The 18,270-nt window shown below is 36.8% G+C and overlaps 1 protein-coding gene across 1 annotated transcript in view; it reads left to right on the forward strand.

Annotated features, from left to right (window-relative positions):
- The first annotated feature begins 3,483 nt into the window (after positions 1 to 3,483).
- The window catches only part of Rbfox1 (RNA-binding Fox protein 1), a 100,092-nt gene continuing 85,305 nt past the window's right edge, over positions 3,484 to 18,270 (forward strand). The window contains exon 1 of the mRNA XM_074087994.1: positions 3,484 to 3,587. The gene's annotated coding sequence lies outside the window, so the exon portion shown is untranslated. The remainder of the gene's footprint in view (positions 3,588 to 18,270) is intronic.

Genomic DNA, 18,270 nt, shown 5'->3' on the forward strand with positions numbered 1-18,270 from the left:
TGGAGCATACTACCACAATCAAAAGCAGCTATCGAATACATACCTGACAAAGAATATTTTTAAAGCTAGTCGTATTTGCAATAATTACAATGGAAATTGTGACGTATTATGAAAGCAATAAGGTTCAGTTTCCAACTCAATGCAAGTGGTCGCTAAATCGCCTCTGCCTTATGTTCGCGTTTATTTTTTTGATTATTTTATTATTCGCAACTATTATCAGTATAAAATAGTGCGGCTTTTTAGATATTTTACTCGAAATCATTATTCTAACAATTCGTTATCCCTTAGTGTCCACATTATTACCACACATTAATAGGTAGGTTAGGTTCGTTATATATCTTCAGATGCGCGAAGGGCAGACTGCCCAGAAATAGGAGCCCCGTGAAGCTAACGCTGCTGAAAATATATGCGACTGATAAAATAATCTACTGGTAAAATAACCGAAAAAATAAACGCGCACATTAAAAAAAAGCTTCATAAAAAATATTAATAAGTAAATTTGCGATCGCGATCGTGAATTACCGCGATGTGAATACTTGCTACTCAGAAAAAATGCGTTTGTGAAAATTATCAAACAAATCGCAGTATAGCTATTATCATGAAGAAACGTTTGGACTTGCTATCTGGAAACATTTTTGCACAACTAAATGCTACTTCCAAGAATGTACGTAACTTTATCATCAAAAACATAATCATTAATCAATAAGAAAAGTAAAAAGTATTTTTTTATCTTTATGTTTTCTGTCAGTAACCATCTACAATGACCCTATACTGCGTACATTTGGCTTGAGACGGGTTCTGCTTACACTGGATATTCATTGAGACCTACCAATTTGTACGGAATTCTTGGTGCGTGAGTTCAACTCCCACTTGGCTGGTTTTTAGGGTTTCATACCTCAAAAGGAAAAAACGGAAACCTTATAGGATTACTTTGTTGTTTGTCCGTCCGTCCGTTCGTCGGTCTGTCAAGACAAGACCCTTCATCTCAGGAACGCGTGGAGGTAGGTATCGAGTTGAAATTAAAACCATATACTCAGGCCTATAATAGTCCCTTGAAGCTGTGGAAAAATCAAACTTCAAGTTAACGTAAAATAGATACGGCAGTTTCTGCCGCTAAAATAGTAGATTCTTCGACAAGGGAGGAAAAGAACAAATATCACACGATATAACTTGCCAAAATTTCGAGTGTGATGTTGGTGTTTTTCCCGAATTAAACACTGCTTTTTATTTCGACTACAAGGAAAGTAAAAAAATATATGACCAAAAATGTATGAAATAACTAAAATTAATAGAAAAAAAAACCCGCCAAGTGCGAGTCGGACGCGCGCACTGAGGGTTCCGTATAAATATTTTTATTATGACGTAACTAAAAATTAACGGTTTTCGCAATTTTTAACAGACTTCAAAAAAGGAAGTTATCAATTCGGCTGTATCTTTTTTTTTTAGTTTGTTACCTCAGAACTCCGTCATTTATGAGCCGATTTGAATTTTTTTTATTGTTTTCGTCTAGGAATGTCTTCATTAGGTCCCAAAAGCACCAAATCACGATCTGATGATTGGATCTTAAGGAAATCGAGGGAACTCTTCAAATGTTGTAGGGACACCTATAGTAAATTGGATATATTTAGTAGTAACTCGTGCATTTGCTCTTGAAAATCATTTGGTAAAATGGAACGGATGATGAAGACCACAGTTGACCATCGGAGTTAATACTCAATAACAAGTATTTCACGGGTTGAATTTTAATTACTTTGACACAGTTGCAAAGCAATTTATGCTCCTCGTAATGCATATGGTAAAACGGGTGGTGAAGCACCAGGACTCCTCAATAATGAACGTCTCGACATCGGAAAAAGCAATCTTTCGTAAAAGGTGACTGTGTATTGTATCTTAGATTATGTACACTAAAAAGCGTGAAAAAAAAATTATAACAAAAAATTTAACCGACTACAAAAACCATGAAAATATTTTTTTTACCAGACTGAAGTCGGTCGGTGTCTCAGCACGAGCCAGCAGGAGTGATTGAAGCCCAATATAAAGTGCGTAGGTGAGGTAGATGACTATAGGTCCACTCCTGCTGGCTCGTGCTGAGGCACCGACCGACTTCAGACTGGTAGAAAATTATTTTCATGTTTTTTGTAGTCGTTTAAATTATTTGTTATATTTTTTTTCCTTTTTTTGTGCTATAAGACGTTGCTTCGTACCAAATTTCAAGATTCTGAATTCACGGGAAGTACCCTGTAGGTTTTGATTCCCTTTTGCGAGTTTCGAAAATTTGCGGAAATTTGCGGCTTAAACGGCTGTATCTTTTGATTGCGTTGCCTTAGAAGTTTGATTTTTTCACAGCGCCAAGGGACAGTAGACCTGAGTATTTGATATAAATTTCATACCTCCACGCGTTCCTAAAAAAAGGGTCTTGACAGACGGACGGACGGATGGACAACAAAGTGATCCTATAAGGGTTCCATTTTTTCCTTTCGAGGTAGGTACGAAACCCTAAAAACCCTAAAAACGAACCCTGCCTGTTTGCCAGTTTGTTTGTTTGTGTGTTTGATCGCGCTAATCCCAGGAATGGCTTAACCGACGGGGATGTGGTTTTCATTGATGTACCTATTGTAGGTAGTTTTCTTGGATTAACGAACCGGTTCACAAGTAAAAAAGATACGTGAATATAAAGAATTTCAAAGAATACTTTCGAAAAAATTACGTTAGTTTAACGTTGGCAGGCCTCCCACTAGGTGGACGGACGACATTGCGAGAGTTGTAGGCAACCGGTGGATGTTAGGTGGATGCAAGTGGCGAGTTGTCGTTCATGTGGCGTTCTGGCCTTTGTGCAACAGTGGACGTCCCAATGACGTCTGGCTGATCATGATACTGTTACTTTACCCGAAGCTTTGGTTAACTATATAGCCTTTATGTAAATACAAAAATAATTGCATAACTGGAAACACCGACATAGCTGGAAAAATACGAAATTAAGTGATAAGAGGCGGGCCACATCACTCGATTCACTCGAAGGACAGAACCGTACTCCTCAAATTTGTATTTATTAAATTAATTTAATTGATTATGATTTAAACATGATTATGATTGATTGATTGATTATGATTTTTATTTTACGTTCCTATTATAGGAAAGCTTTCGAAAACTGCTGCGAAGTGGGTTTAATAAATTACTATTGTTTGTGTAAATACTTTACAGAACGCTATACTGGACGCAGCTCGCAGGTGGCTTGCCGATTAATCACAGCCAAGAATCTGTGCGAGGGGTCTCTACATTGAAACGTTCGTTGAAAAAATATTGCTGTCTTTGGCCTTGCTACGAAAATACAGTAAGAGCAACAAGGATAGTTGGTTCGTTCGACTTGAGTATTCGTGTGTCGAGTTAGAGTAGGGGGTTACGGTGGTCGTCGCAGGCGGTTAGGGCGGGCGGCGAGCGGCGAGCGGCGGCAAGCCGGCCGCGTCGCGGTAGTGCCGCCGCGACGCCGCGCCGCACCTCTCGCCTCCACCCTCGCCGCGCGCCCCACGCGACCCCGCGACCACAACAAACGCCAACCAACTGTCATCCCAACCCCGATCGAGACAAAGGTAAGTTTTAAGTTAGCCCGGACAACTAGATGAAAGACAGCTCTTAAAATTAGTTGTTTGAAAACTTTTCAGTTAGTCGCGGATAAAATTAAAGTTCGTAAATACAGGTACCGAACCTGTTGCGAGGGCTCTCGGTATTGTGATCTTGTTCATTTCAATGAAAAGCTCCGGAAACTTGAAAAAGTTTTGTTGTAAGGTTGTTTGAGACGGAAGTATTTTCAAGGCAAGCTTGAACAAGAAAGAACATTTAGTTAATATCTTCTATACAGTTGGGCACCCTAAGCATATATAATACATTTGTCTTAAGTAACTTAAGTATGTACTTACATACTTATATTACTTGCAATAGTAAGTTAAATTTCACGAAGTTGAAAACATGATTAAACAGACGTCTCTATTAATTGTGCGCTAAAAGCTACTAAAGTTTAAATTATAATATAATACCATTATTGTTACTCAGCTGATTGATTTAAAATTAGTGCTGACGAAAATATCTTATTTACAGTTCGGTACTAAAGAAATTTTCAGGAATACTCCTATCTACTCGTAAAACCGGCCAAGAGCGTGTCGGACACGCCCAAGATAGGGTTCCATAGCTGTGACGAAGAAGTAAAGTAATATTTTTCGAAGGATTTTGTATTTTGTGGGGAATCTTCTAAGTTAAGATATAATTTTACACCTTAATCAGCTATTTACTCTTAAACTCTTATTTATACTTAAAAATTTCAAGCAAACTTAATCGTTATAGTTTTCCTTGTAAGTTTGATATACTTACTTAGCATTATGAATTTTTCAAATTTTTCCACCCAACGGTTAGATTTAAGAGGGGGGAGGGGACGCTCGATTTTATTGAAAAGTTGCACTTTATTTAGGTTGATTATTTCGCAAACAGATCACTGAATCGAGAGGTTGTCTCGGTAGCGACCCAATGGTTTTAAAAGACAATACCCCACACATAGGGTTAGACGAGAAAAAAAAAACACCCCCCAATCACCCTAAAAAAAACTTTGTAATTTTTTTTATACCTTTCCGGCATAATTGCTAGTGGTTGCTACATATAAGAACCTATCTGTGCAAAATGACAGCTTTCTAGCAATGATAGTCTCTGAGCAAAAACGCGGACGGACAGACAGACAGACAGACATGGCGAAACTATAAGGGTCCCGTTTTTGCCAATTTGGCTACGGAACACTAAAAATGATTACTCGGGAATCTTGGGTATGCTAATTAATTCATTAGGTTTGACATCAGACTCGTGTATGCAGACGCCGTATTGCCTAACGTTTCTGACGGTCGCGATCGCAATCAAATGACAGTTTTTGTATGCGAAATCTGTCATTTGATTGCGATCGCGAGCGCCAGAAACGTTAGGCAATACGGCCTCTGATTGCATTGTGTTTGTGCGTCGGGCCTGCAGTAATGTGGCCAGCGATGCGTTGTATCAACCCGTGCTGTCAGCGCTTGACTGATGTGATAGCCTAGCTAACTACGTCAGCAGTCACCGATTTGCTATTCAGCTACAGCAATGGTTCCTTACCTTTTTTGGGAAAGGACCCCAACTTTTATTAGCATAGACTCTAATAATACAGATTTCAAATCATTCCCTGTTTTATTTGTCCATATTCAAAGCGCCTACAGTGGTAAAGTTGTAGTTTTGTGTCTTTTTTCATAAATAGGGTGGAAAACAAGCATGCGCGTCACCTAATGGTAAGAGAGCGCCACCACCTACGGACACCCGCCACACCGGGAGATTGCCGATGCATTATCAACCTAGAGCATGGATGGGGAAACTTTCCTTCGCGTGCCAATAAGTATATACTAACAAAATATATGGCGAGCCAAGTTGTTGCATTCTTAGCTATATTATTTACTGATATAAAAATTTTGATATGAATTTTCTGAAACACTAATTTGCCCATTGCCAATGAGAATGAAATTTTGTAACAATACGAAATCTTCTCTTGATTTTTGATGGTCGCGGGCCGGATTTCAAGCCTTCGCGGGCCGGAGATGGCCCGCGGGCCGCAGTTTCCCCATCCCTGGCTTAGAGAGCTAAAATAGAATACTGCATGTACCACGCTATGTTTTACTTACCATGACGGAACAAAGTAGCGCAAGCACTGCTGCTTGGCGGCAGGATTAATGAGCAAGATAATGGTAGCGATCCCTCCTTGCACAAGTTACTAACCTGGCAATAAATAACTGTTTTAAATCTAGAATCACAAAAAGATTAATTACAATCAAGATTGCAATGATTTTTTTATTTCATAAAAGGTCTAGAAATAGTCCACGAGAACTGAAAAAAGGCAAAATAAGAGAGCCCTAAGGATAATCGCCGGCAACGTTAAAATCGCGACGTTTATAACCCGCCAGGCCGAGGCAGGGGGCTACTACGAAATTCGAAAATCGTAGTTCGTATCTTACCGTCCCTCTCACTCTCGCATTAAATAATATGAGCGATAGCGGGACGGCAAGATACGAAGTTCGAATTTTGCACTTCGTAAGCCAGAACCTCTTTCACATGAAAGGCTCTTTCATTACGAATAGACACAGCAGACAGCAGCAGACTATAAATTTATACGCTACGTTACGGTTAAAGCAAGATATCCATTAAACGAATCGAAAAGTTTTTCATTGTATTTTCAGAAAAGCTTTTAACTAATTAAAGCATACTTATTGTTATTATTAATGACCCTAAATTCAAATAAATAGCAATCCATATTCCACATAGTTATTTTACGAGTACAGTACCGAAATTATATACATGATGTAATCTTGCGCATTCTATTTGTAGATTTTAAAATATTTTCATAATAATTATTATAGGAGAATCTACTTAACGTAGCGCGAAATGTTGCAAATATAAAATAAAATTTTATGTTTAACCTACGTGTAAGTTATCTTGGTTCTTCGTAAGAATTCTGAAATATGTATATGTTGTAGTAACAGAAGTAATTACAAAGACCGAATGCGACATAAAAACAACCTATGCTACGACACTGTAGTTATCTAAGTAAATAGCTTTCCAAGCTTTTCTCTAGGGTAGCATCTCGCGGAGTGAGAACATTCAAACTTAACGTGACGTCGCACGCAGCGCAGGATCAAAAGAGATTCCTTTACTCCACGAATCTAAATTTCTGACTCAAACAGGGACCGGAATTTTGACTTAACTTATTTTGTTAATTAGTGCTTACGCTAGCTTTGTTTACTCTCGGGCTCTCTCTTCCTGTTTTTCTTTGAAGATAGAGTCGAGTTCGTTTCCTTATTTTAAACTGGTTTAAAAGCAGGAAAATTTTGATAATGCAATAAAAATAAGGCGTTGTGTTAGTCACGTAGCTTGTACCGCAAAAATATAGCAAACGCGATATTAGATTTTGTTTATTTATTTATTTTACACGAGCGGTAATTACGGTGATGATTTACGATTAATGTTATGGGTTAGCATAGCTACTAATTTGAAGAGATAAAGTGGTTTATTTCCAAATAGAAGCCAACCCGCAGCACTCATCGCAAATATTTTAATATAATACTTACTTAGATTCAGAATTTTAAGTTCCCAATTTATTTATTTTATTGTACGATTAGGTACATACTTCATAGCTAAACTGCGCAATCTATTGATTGAATAAGTTAGCAAAAGGCGACCTATTTAGGAACACGATAATGATTGTTTGCCGCGGGTCAGAAGTGTTCGCCATCCATCACCGGTATCTGTGTTATTCGTGACGATTAACGCGTGTAGATACAGTCGAGAATTAGCAAAGTGAGCTGTAGAGAGCGGAAACATTCTTCTGCGGCCATTGTAGAGCGCACGCTTCGCCCGCCCTGCCTGCACAATGACGGTGAAAAACTTGCGCTTATTTTTCCGTTGTTTCCAGTACCTAATCTCAGTACATTGAAATTTCGAATATTAACTTAATGCTTTTAAATCAAGACGTTCACGGGCTTCTTACGGCAACAGGCTTCGTTTTTGATGTTCGAAATATGATAAATAATATTTTCTGAAGGCAACGCTCGTTAGTTGAAGTTCTAAGTTGATTGTTTTAGCTGTTTTGTAAATGTGATCACTTATAAAAAAGAGACTGAAAGTTTTTTTGCTGAATCTTATTATTTAGGCAAATGCAAGTACTAGCTTTACTTATCGTACTTATCTTCGTTACTGAAATTGAAGACATTTAAGTAATGCATGTTTTATATACCTAAACTCTTTATACAAAATAAAAACAAACACAATTGTCAAACTTTGAGATACAGGTACAAAGGCGAACTTATCCCTTTAAGGGAACTCTACCAGTCAACCTTTGTGTGTTTCAGTAATATAGTGAATACGAATACGACACATGTTTGTATCTTTAGTTTGTTTTCAAAGTAGTTATTGTTTTTTACCAAGTATAAGGGGCTGTTTCACCATCCATTGATTAGTGTTAACTGGCGGTTAGGTGTGATGCCGTCTCTATTTGTTTTGTTCGAGTAGACGGAGACGGCATCACATTTAACTGGCGGTTAGCGCTAATCAATGGATGGTGAAACAGCCCCTTAATGTAGCTTATCTGGCCAATTAGTCATGAGACTCATGAGTCCGTTGTAACAAAGGAGGTTGTCATTAGCTTTACCGGCTATGCCGGCTATTCGCTCCGTCATCGGTCGTTTCCTTGGCTGTGAATGAATGTCCGTGATATGACGAACCGTTTGCTAATTAATTGCAATGAGGGCTATCGTTTTTTGTCTTTCTAGATGACGCCACTGTTGCGTGAGGTTTTTAAGCGTGGCTTTCAAAGTCTGTTATTATGGGCGTGAAAACAAAGTTTAGATTAAAATCATATTTAATACACCTTAAAACCGTACCATAAAAATATCGAGCAACCACAGTGTTGCACAGTCCCATTTTGTTCGGAAAAAAAGGGGAGGACAAAAGTTTCCGAAAGACAAAACTGTCTCAAAACACATACATTCATTGCCCCGTAACGCATAATTGCCATAATTAATTTCAGGTAATGCAAAATATTCACAAAATTATTCTAATTATAAATAAACCCGCGTAGCTCACCCAAAAACTATGAGATTTGACATTTCGGAGACCTCACGCTACACTAGCGCCTCTATTCATACGCGATAGCCCTCATTGAGGCAATTTTATCGTCAATTAATCAGATTTAGTAGATATAAATATAACATTCAGTTAGTAATGAAAGTAAGTAAGTCAAAATTTGGTTAATCCACGAACGAAACGAAAAATACGTAGCGAGCACGTAATACATTGTTTAGATCGCTGATACGAACGTGCAGTTTTCTTTTTACGGTGCTACTAATTCAACACTAAAACTCCTTTAGAAAAGTGGCTTGCACATAAAGGAAGATATAAATCTAGTTTCACAAAAAAACTGTGCAGTGTTTTGTTCTAGCGAGGATGTGGTCTAGAGGCATCTAAAGGGCAGTAGGTCGGTAGACGTTCCGGCAGCCCTTATCTGAGCCGTTTGCATTCGTTGACTGCAGCCGTGACTTTTTTAAGTTTCCGATTTCAGTGTACGACCACTTAATATGGTAATAATATTTAGAAATTACGCTGGTTTTAACTGTGCCAGCGTGTGCGGTAATTAGTCACATTGCATAGCGGTGCATAAGTGGAACCTTATGATACCGGGACATGCTATATAACTCAACTTTCTCTTAGCAACCTGATAATACCTACACGTGAGGGCTTATCATGTATTTATATCATGTCATTAAGAATACGTAGAAACGGGTGTGTAGTGTAATGATTGGTATAACAACTTTTGATATATTTTCACTGGATATAACAACATTTAATATAATTTCATTGGATATAATCACTCAAGGGACATAATAAACTATTGGTATAACCACAATCAGTATAATTTCATGGCGTATAATGTTCAAATAGTATAATACATTTTTGATAAATGGATATAATATATATTGGATATAAGTATTAGTGGTATAATGTTTTGTAAGATATTATTTTTTTTTCGGTTGCAATCTGTTTAGGACCATGCGTAGATAAATTGTAAATAAATTAGAAAATAAACTATAGTATTCTACAAAAGAGTCGGTTCTGGGGCTTCTCCGGCCGCTGCACTGCCCGCTCGGCACACGCGCTGTAAAGTCACATAATTCTCCTAACACTGCTCCTCGCTTCGCTCGTCGTCGAACCTAAACCAACCTGCCTTAGAGTAAAATAGGTAAGAAATAATAGTAGTAAGTATTCTAGATTATGCCAATATTACATTATACCAACTGAGCTTTATATCTAACAAAGTTATATTCCATGTATGTTATATGTCATGACTGTTAGAGTAATATTTGTTATATTACAAGTTCATTATATCTGTTGATAATTATATTACATGAGAATATATCAAATGTTGTTATATCAAAAGTGCATTTATATCCTTTAATCGTTATATCCAGTCAAAATATATCAAATGTTTTTATATCGATCGTTACGCACCCCGTAAAAAACATAGGGCAGGTTATTCTATAATGAGACTTAAATTTACATCATACTTACATATTAATCTTCTGGCACTCGCGATACAGACCCAGAGTCTAGGCGAAGGCCGTCGAAAAGTCAAATGTATTGTTTTTTATTCAAATGTGTATTTTTGTATTTTTTTGTGGACAGTGTAACTTTATTACTAAATAAAATTAAAATTATTCTTATTCTTAATTAACAAATAGTGACAGCGAAAAACAATGTAACCAGTACATAATCATAATTAAATATCAAAGAAAAATTAATGTAACTTATAAATTGGAAGTAAGAAGAATATAATCTTCATCCCCATTCACTGGCTCTTGCTTTACACCTTTCTTTTTTTTATAGGTGATATAGAATTTTCAACTGGGGATGAAGATGAATCCAATGATGACTCCTTCCTGAATATAATCTTCTACGTGTTTAATATGTAAAAATACTTAGGTAGGTACTTGAATAAAAATAAAAAATGTTTTAATAAAAGCTCCTCGCGTCGTTCATCCATTCAATTTAAAAGCTACGGCAAAATAAAAGATTGTTTACGTTTCCGAGTGCTGAGGGAAAAGTCTTTATACCTACTTCAGTAGACGTAATCCCCGTTTCATAATTTACATTGTAAATTTAAACTTGGTCTGCGTGCATCTTGTGGACTTACATTGAAATAGGATTAAAGCTTAAAAGTGTTTAACATCAGCCTACCGAGTTAGGCTATCGTTATTTGCCTGTGACTCGGAATAAATTATAGTAGGTACCTAACTACAGTCGTAAGGTGATTTTTAAAGTTATTCATATTCGTAATAGGTACGCAAAACTTTGTTCGCGTCTTTCCTAAGGTCTTGGCAAAAGTTAAGGTGCAGTCACAATATTGTTTGTAATTATTTTATCACATTTGTATATTTACGTATATCAAAAGGTATTTTCGAGAGATGTGTGACCTAAAAAATCGTTAGTTTTTTCAAGCCTTGTCTAATTTTAGGGTCAAAAAAACAACACAAATGTCACGTACAATACAGCAAAAGCAAAACCTTATAATTTAACAATGGCCGTCCATTCCGTCCGCCTCCGTCTATCCGCGGCACCCCTACGCGTGGCCCGACACGCTCTTGGTTCATTGTTTATTTATTACGTACCTACTTAGTACTCTACGCATACCTAATCAGATGTTTGTGATTTCACAGTTATCCCTAGTAGAAAAAAATCTGTAACAATTTGTAGCTTATTGAATATCGCTTCCTGTCGATGACGGGCTTCAAACGTAAATATCTATATTTATTTCCAGCGAAATGAAATGGATTGTGATATAGCCCCCGAACGCATTACGTTCCGATTTGTTTAATAATTTCATTCCGCTTATTCATCGCTCGACCATTGCTCTACGAATGCTGAATGGTCGTCCATAACGCTAGTTTAAACAAGCAGACTGAAATAATTGCTGCATGAAATCCTAATTCATTTTGCTGCTACGATTTACAGAGCTTTCCGCTAGTACGAGCTTTTATTTGGCATGCCCAGTTTGTTTGTTCTTACAGTGGTCGGATTGTCTTGAATTTCGGCAAATCAGGTGACAATTACAATAATGTGGTAGTGACATCCTGATGGTCCTGCCAGGATCGTCTCCGCAAACGGGAACTCCTCACCGGTTAATGGCATCGACTTGAAATTTGGTATCGAATGTAATTTAGATGACAATGCAAGTATAACAAAAAGCACTGCCAGCAAAAGAGCTTGCATTCAAAATGATTTTTTAAACGAAACTGATTTAAAACTAAATTGTATGAAAGCTTATTTTTGAGTTGTAGCAAGGTCTGCCCGGATTGCTACCACCATCTTGCTCGCTAATCCTGCCGTGAAGCAGCAGTGCTTGCACTGCTGTGTTTCGGCGTGGAGAGTAAGACAGCCGGTGAAATTACTGGCACTTGAGGTATCCCATCTTAGGCCTCTAGGTTGGCAACGCATCTGCAATACCCCTGGTGTTGCAGATGTCTATGGGCGGTGGTGATCTCTTACCATCAGGAGACCCACTTGCTCGTTTTCCACCCAGTCGAATAAAAAAAAAGGAGCCTAGCACAATATGTTTTGTTTCGGACATATACCTAATTCCCTTCCTAACCAGTAGGCATGCTGTAAAGGAATGAATACTTATGTTCTTGATAAATACTACCCTGTACCTGTGCATATGTAAAGCCTCTAAAGCATGGCAGACAGTGTGCTTTATAGTGTGCCTGTAGGTACTGGAACAGATTCAATCGGACTCGGTTCCATTGATACGAGTAGTAGGTACGCATTGAAATTGTAGATAATACTTACACTAATCAGCTGTGCAGCCCTTGTAACCTTTTTTATGTTCGTATAGTCACATTTTACGATATAAACACCCAAGTGTCTCACTAAAGTAATTGATCTAGACGTTATTTTGCTTTTTACGTGTTTACTAAATAAAGTACGAGTATCTATTCATTGTGAACATAGGTATGCCTACCTACCTAGGTAAGTAGTTGCCGAAATATAATTTGCTCCTATCACGAACTGGTGCAAATTATGTTTTTATTGATTTCCGTTAACTTCGGCGGAAGCTTTGGTTTTTTCATACATATACTAATAACTTTGCAGTCGTTGTTACAGGTCAAATTATAAAAAAATACAAACTTGACGAGTGACACTGATGGACACATAAAGAGAGAACTCACTTTTTGACCTTCTTTTGCTAAATATGCGTGAATTAAAAAGCCTTAAATTTATTTAGTACCTTTACACAGTTTTACTGCGCACAAGTAGTTATCTTAATTCTTTCTTTCTTTTAATTAATTTAATTTGACATGTTAAATGTTTTCATAAAGTTAGCGGAAATCAAAAATAACACGGTGTATATATTTTTCAACTAAAACAGCTTTAAAATGAATTTGACTGCTTATACTACACTTCAATATTCCACTCCCCTATCAGCGCTATCCTCGTACAGACAGATCTGTGTTTTCTGACTTAATTGCCTAAACCAGTCTAAAGTCTAAGTCTAAATAAATCAGTTAGGCGTTTGTGCGTACGTAGGTAAGACAACTTAGCTCGGGAACACGCGAAGTTGCAATGCGATGCAAGTTGCGAACTAAGACGGCAGCCATGACTCGGCAATAAGCCATGAGTTAGAGCTGCAAGCGAGATAAGCTCAGTATAAAGCGATACGACCTCTCATTGCTACACAAGTATTTCCTTACAATACTGTATCTAGGGTAAGTATCAGGGCAATGTTTAGCTACTCTGGGATAAGTTTTCTATATCTATGAAAGAGAAACGAAACTGACTGACTGACAACGTAGTTTTAACCACTTTAGCTTTAGCTAGGATTATTAAGGTGGAAGCGATTTTTGGGGATGCAGTGCAGGCATCATGCAAGCAAGCATATAAGTAGGCGTACATACAAGCAAGGATGCAAACAACAAATCAGGCAAGCATACGCCCAAAGGTGCCAGCAATAATGTAAGCAAAGCAAACATGCAAGTTATTTAGTGAAAATATTGATCACTTCGCTCGTGTAAATCATTAGGTACAGCGGTCTAATTGATTCTGTCTTTCTACTCTCCAAATCCCAAATATTTGAACTTCACTTTGATCTGTCACTTGCACTTCAACACGAAAAAACCGGCCAAGAGCGTGTCGGACACGCCCAAAATAGGGTTCCGTAGCTACGAAAAAATTAAGTAATATTTTTCTAAGGATTTCGTATTTTCGGTATACGGAATCTTCCAAGTTTAGGTATATTATACCTTAGGCTGCTATTTAAGAGTAAAACTACTAATAATTATCAAGCAAACTTAGCCGTTATAGTTTTCCTTAAAATTTTGATACACTTTCTACCATCCTGAATTTTTTCGAATTTAACCACCCACCGGTTTAGATTTTAGAGAGGGACGCACGATTTTAATGAAAATTTGCACTTTAAAGTTGAATATTTCGCAAAAACTTTAATGAATTGAAAAATCGTCTTAGCAAACCCCTAATGATTTTAAAAGACCTATCTAACGATACCCCACACTATAGGCTTAGATGAGAAAAAAAAATCACCCACACTGCGCCTATGGGAGGTACCCTAAAAAAATTTTTTTGTGGTTTTTTATTATACCATTTTGTCGGCATAATTTACATATATATCCGTGCAAAATAACAGCTTTCTAGCATTGATAGTCCCTGAGCAAAGTCGCGGACGGACGGACAGACAGACAGACATGGCGAAACTATAAGGGTTCCGTTTTGGCCATTTTGGCCCCGGAACCCTAAAAAGCGAGAGATAGGATCAAATGTGTTCATTACATTCTTAAATTAAATTTATGGTATTAAAATATATCGATACCTAGGTACGTAATAAACAACACGAAATATTTCCAAAATGTAAATTTTCTCGATCTTATAATAAAGTATGCAACCTCGTTGCACGAAAGCCGCTTCTCTTGTTTTTTTTTTATATAAAAGAATTCCGTATACTGCCTCTACAGTTGGAATAAATATTTGTCAAATTAAATGAATTTGTAACAAATCTATTTATGTTTATGTAAAAGAAATCATAATAAAATCATATTTAAAGGTTAATAACATTTTTAATAAATTATAGGTACGTTTATTGTTCAACTTTTTTAATGACCCAAAGATGAGAATTTTTTGCAGTATTAAAAAATAAGTACGACGTATTTTAGAAGAATCTCAAGTTCAAATTACAATGCATGTTATGAGTATGAGATTTGTATTGCACCTACTGGACACTTTTTCGTTCACGATTCAAAACCTTTCTTCTTACCGCTTTTGAACAATGTCTGGCATTCTTAACTTTCTGGTGACTTTTTAAAGATGTAATCGCGACTGTACGTATCGTTTTTGAGTAAGGGTTTTAAATGTGATTCTTATATTCGTTTCGGATTATATTAAAAAATGATTTTGTTTTGTAAACAGGTAGGTAGGTATAAGTATGTGGTATTATTCTTATGTTACATTTAGATGAATATTAATGTTCTCGCTGCTGAGGTGAAAAATTGTGTGTGTCACACGAGACCAAAGGTTTTTGCATCTTGTGTGTTTAAATCAACACTCGCAACAAAAAACAACTTTGCTCTCTTGTTGCACAAATAACTATTTCTTTTAAATTAATTCTGAATACCTACTTACCGAGCGTTTTGATTTTAAAAATACGACCATCTTGTAAAATAAAAAAGAATAATATATTACCTACTGATAGAAATAATTTAAGAAGGTCAAATTCGCACTGGGCCCGCGTGGAAACTACGGACCAAGTTCTCTCCTTTTGGGAGGAGGTCTATGCCCTGCAGTGGGACGTATATAAGCTGGGATGATTATAATAATGAAGAAGGACATGGACAGGAATGGGATGATAACAACTTTAAGGAATCACTTTGACGAAGTACAATAATAATGAAGCAACAGTTAGTGGTTTCGTAATATTATAAATGGCCCGGGTAGACCTAGTTGGAGACTGGAGTTAGCTTTCCAAAAGTTTCGAAAGCCGTAGACCTGTAAATCTATTTTCAGTTCAGGCAGCTTGGCAACACAAATACCTGCGACAAACACATTTGCGTATTACGAACGTGTTTTGTTTATGTAAGTACCTTCTGTTACTTAAATATTAGAGTACAAACAATGAATTGTAACTTATTGATAGGTACATTTGATTTTACGAACAAGAAAAGATGTATGTGTGCATAATGTTACTATATGGATCATCCCGAATTATATAATGATGACTAGTTTGAAAAGTGACGAAAAAACTTACTAATTTACACTACAAGCTTTAAAAAGTACTGGTATTGCCATTTAGACTATTAGAGGTTAATTATTAACGTACACCTAGTTAATCTAAATACAAATGTTGGGGCCAGTTTCTACGGAAGGTCACTCATAAGAATTTCTGAAGGCACTCTAAGAACGGGCACATGTCTTTTGTGACTCATTTTAGTTATAATTTTATACATGTAATTAAAACAACCCTCGAAACAGCAGGCGACCTCTGTTAAACAGCGGACATCATTAAAATGTCCTACGTATCAGTTCGAAAGAGGGCTGTAAAGATAGCAAACTTCGACCGCGTTTCAATTTTAATGCCCTAGTAACGTTAACTGCTTCATATTGGAACGGTTAAGAGAAAATGAGACATGAAAATTGCTGATATACCTGATCACTTACAGTTTTCAGTATTTAATATAGGAGCTTTACTTACTGTTACCATGCATTAGGTAACCCGGGCACACCAATTATGTTACCTCTATTATAGTCTTAGCGATTACTGTCACGCTACCGGATTTACAGCTTGGCAGGTTAATTGAGAATTGAGTTCAAGTGATCAAAAGTTTACGAACTAAAAAGTGTCGATAAAACAATTTACCTATACCCGGTGTCACAAAACAAATTCAGAATATTTCTTCAAAGTTTTAGGTAAGCCCGAAGCCCCTAATGGACACCCCTGAGGCTTTTTAGTGGAATATTTTTATTTAGGATCATTTATGAAACATTTAATTTTGAAAGCCGACTTAATGACTACCATAATTAAAAAAAAAGCCTGAAAGCTCAAGGATATTCCATTGAAATTACCCAATCACTGACTGAAATAATTTGGATTCATCTTGTATAGGTACTTACTACCTACCCACTAAGGCACACTTATAAAGACGTTGAATGTAGCCAAAGTTTATATTGGATCAATTCTATATCAGTATCATCGTTTGTAGGCCTAGATTGTTAAACGTGTGCCTATGGGCAAGAAAGCGCCAAGGTTATATGCTGGCTGTATACTAGTGGTGGTGCGGCCTTGATACCACTTGAATAGGCATAATAAAGTATACACAATACGCTACTTATAGGCGTGAGTAACTGTTGGCTAAGCTTCCGATACGGAGGTAAAGAAAAGTTTATTATTTAGAGGTACTCGTTTACTTACTTATGTGGTTAGTGGCGTTTTATTATGTCCATGAAACAAAAGTAAAATTGGCACGTTATAGGTTCATACCATTTTGGACTACTTTTACAAACTTTACTTAGTACTAACGCGTAAATAAAAATGTATCATTTTTTATCCAAGCGTGTCTCTTTTGCCTTAACGACCCATTAATGGAACGCGCTTCCAGTTTCCAATGCATGCAATTAAGTAAGGCAATTCATACTTATCTGTTCGTTCAGTGAAATTAAGTAAATTGGGCTTGAATTACCATGTAGATCATGTTTGTTAATATATTCATTCATGGAGGTAGAACACTCAAGATATAGCTCTGAGGCATGTAGTGAGTAACTTCATACAGAGCCGAACTATTTGGGGTAGATTAGAACACATACTCAATTCAAGTATGCGTAGATTATCCCTAAAGTTCTCTGGAGGATAACAACGGTAAATTTTAAAGATGCGAAATTGGAAATTAATAAATAATGCTGGCCTACTTTTATTTTTTATATTTTTTATTTGTTGAAATAGTAGGTAGGTAAGTATAGGTCCGAGGTTACGAGTATAGGTCCCTCCAAGTCAACCCCTATAATAATGGGTTCGTGTTTTGCATTTGCGAAATGACGGTGAATGGGCCATGGGCTATTGACATAGAATAATTAGCTGGTCCTCTTGTTAACGATCTAATCATTTTCGAAAACTCCAGTCATCTTGACCGATTTTTAACATACTTTCATTGAAAAAAAAATAAAGTTAAAATTAAATACTTAAAATTAAGTGGAAATTAATTTGTATAAACAATTAGCTTGTAAAAATGTCTGTTAAAGGTAGTAGCCTTTTACAATCTCTGTGGATTTCTAATCATCTGAGAGCAGAAAGAAGATAGGTTGGTATATTAGGTTCGCAATGAAGATACTCGTAGCAAGCAGCTACGAGTATTATAAATCGTTGGAACAACGTATAAACACACTCCTGGAACAGGTAATATGTAATTAATATGTTAGTGGGATTTGGTTTTCCCTACACGAGTAGAGAAACTTATTAATAAAAGCGAGGTTCACCTAAAACAAGTCAAACTTTTTCTCATTATATCCGAATATGAGGGGCGAACTTGAGTAACGTGGCCCTTTGCGGCTAAGTGCCGGCCTCTGTAGAGTTCAGCTGATTCAACACTAATCAATGGGGCTCAACATTATGATGTGAAGGGGATGAAATACGAAACAAAAATAAATCGAGCGCGAAAACCATTCTTCACATCA

This window comes from Choristoneura fumiferana, chromosome 5 (assembly GCF_025370935.1).
Source record: "Choristoneura fumiferana chromosome 5, NRCan_CFum_1, whole genome shotgun sequence".
Lineage (NCBI taxonomy): Eukaryota > Metazoa > Arthropoda > Insecta > Lepidoptera > Tortricidae > Choristoneura > Choristoneura fumiferana.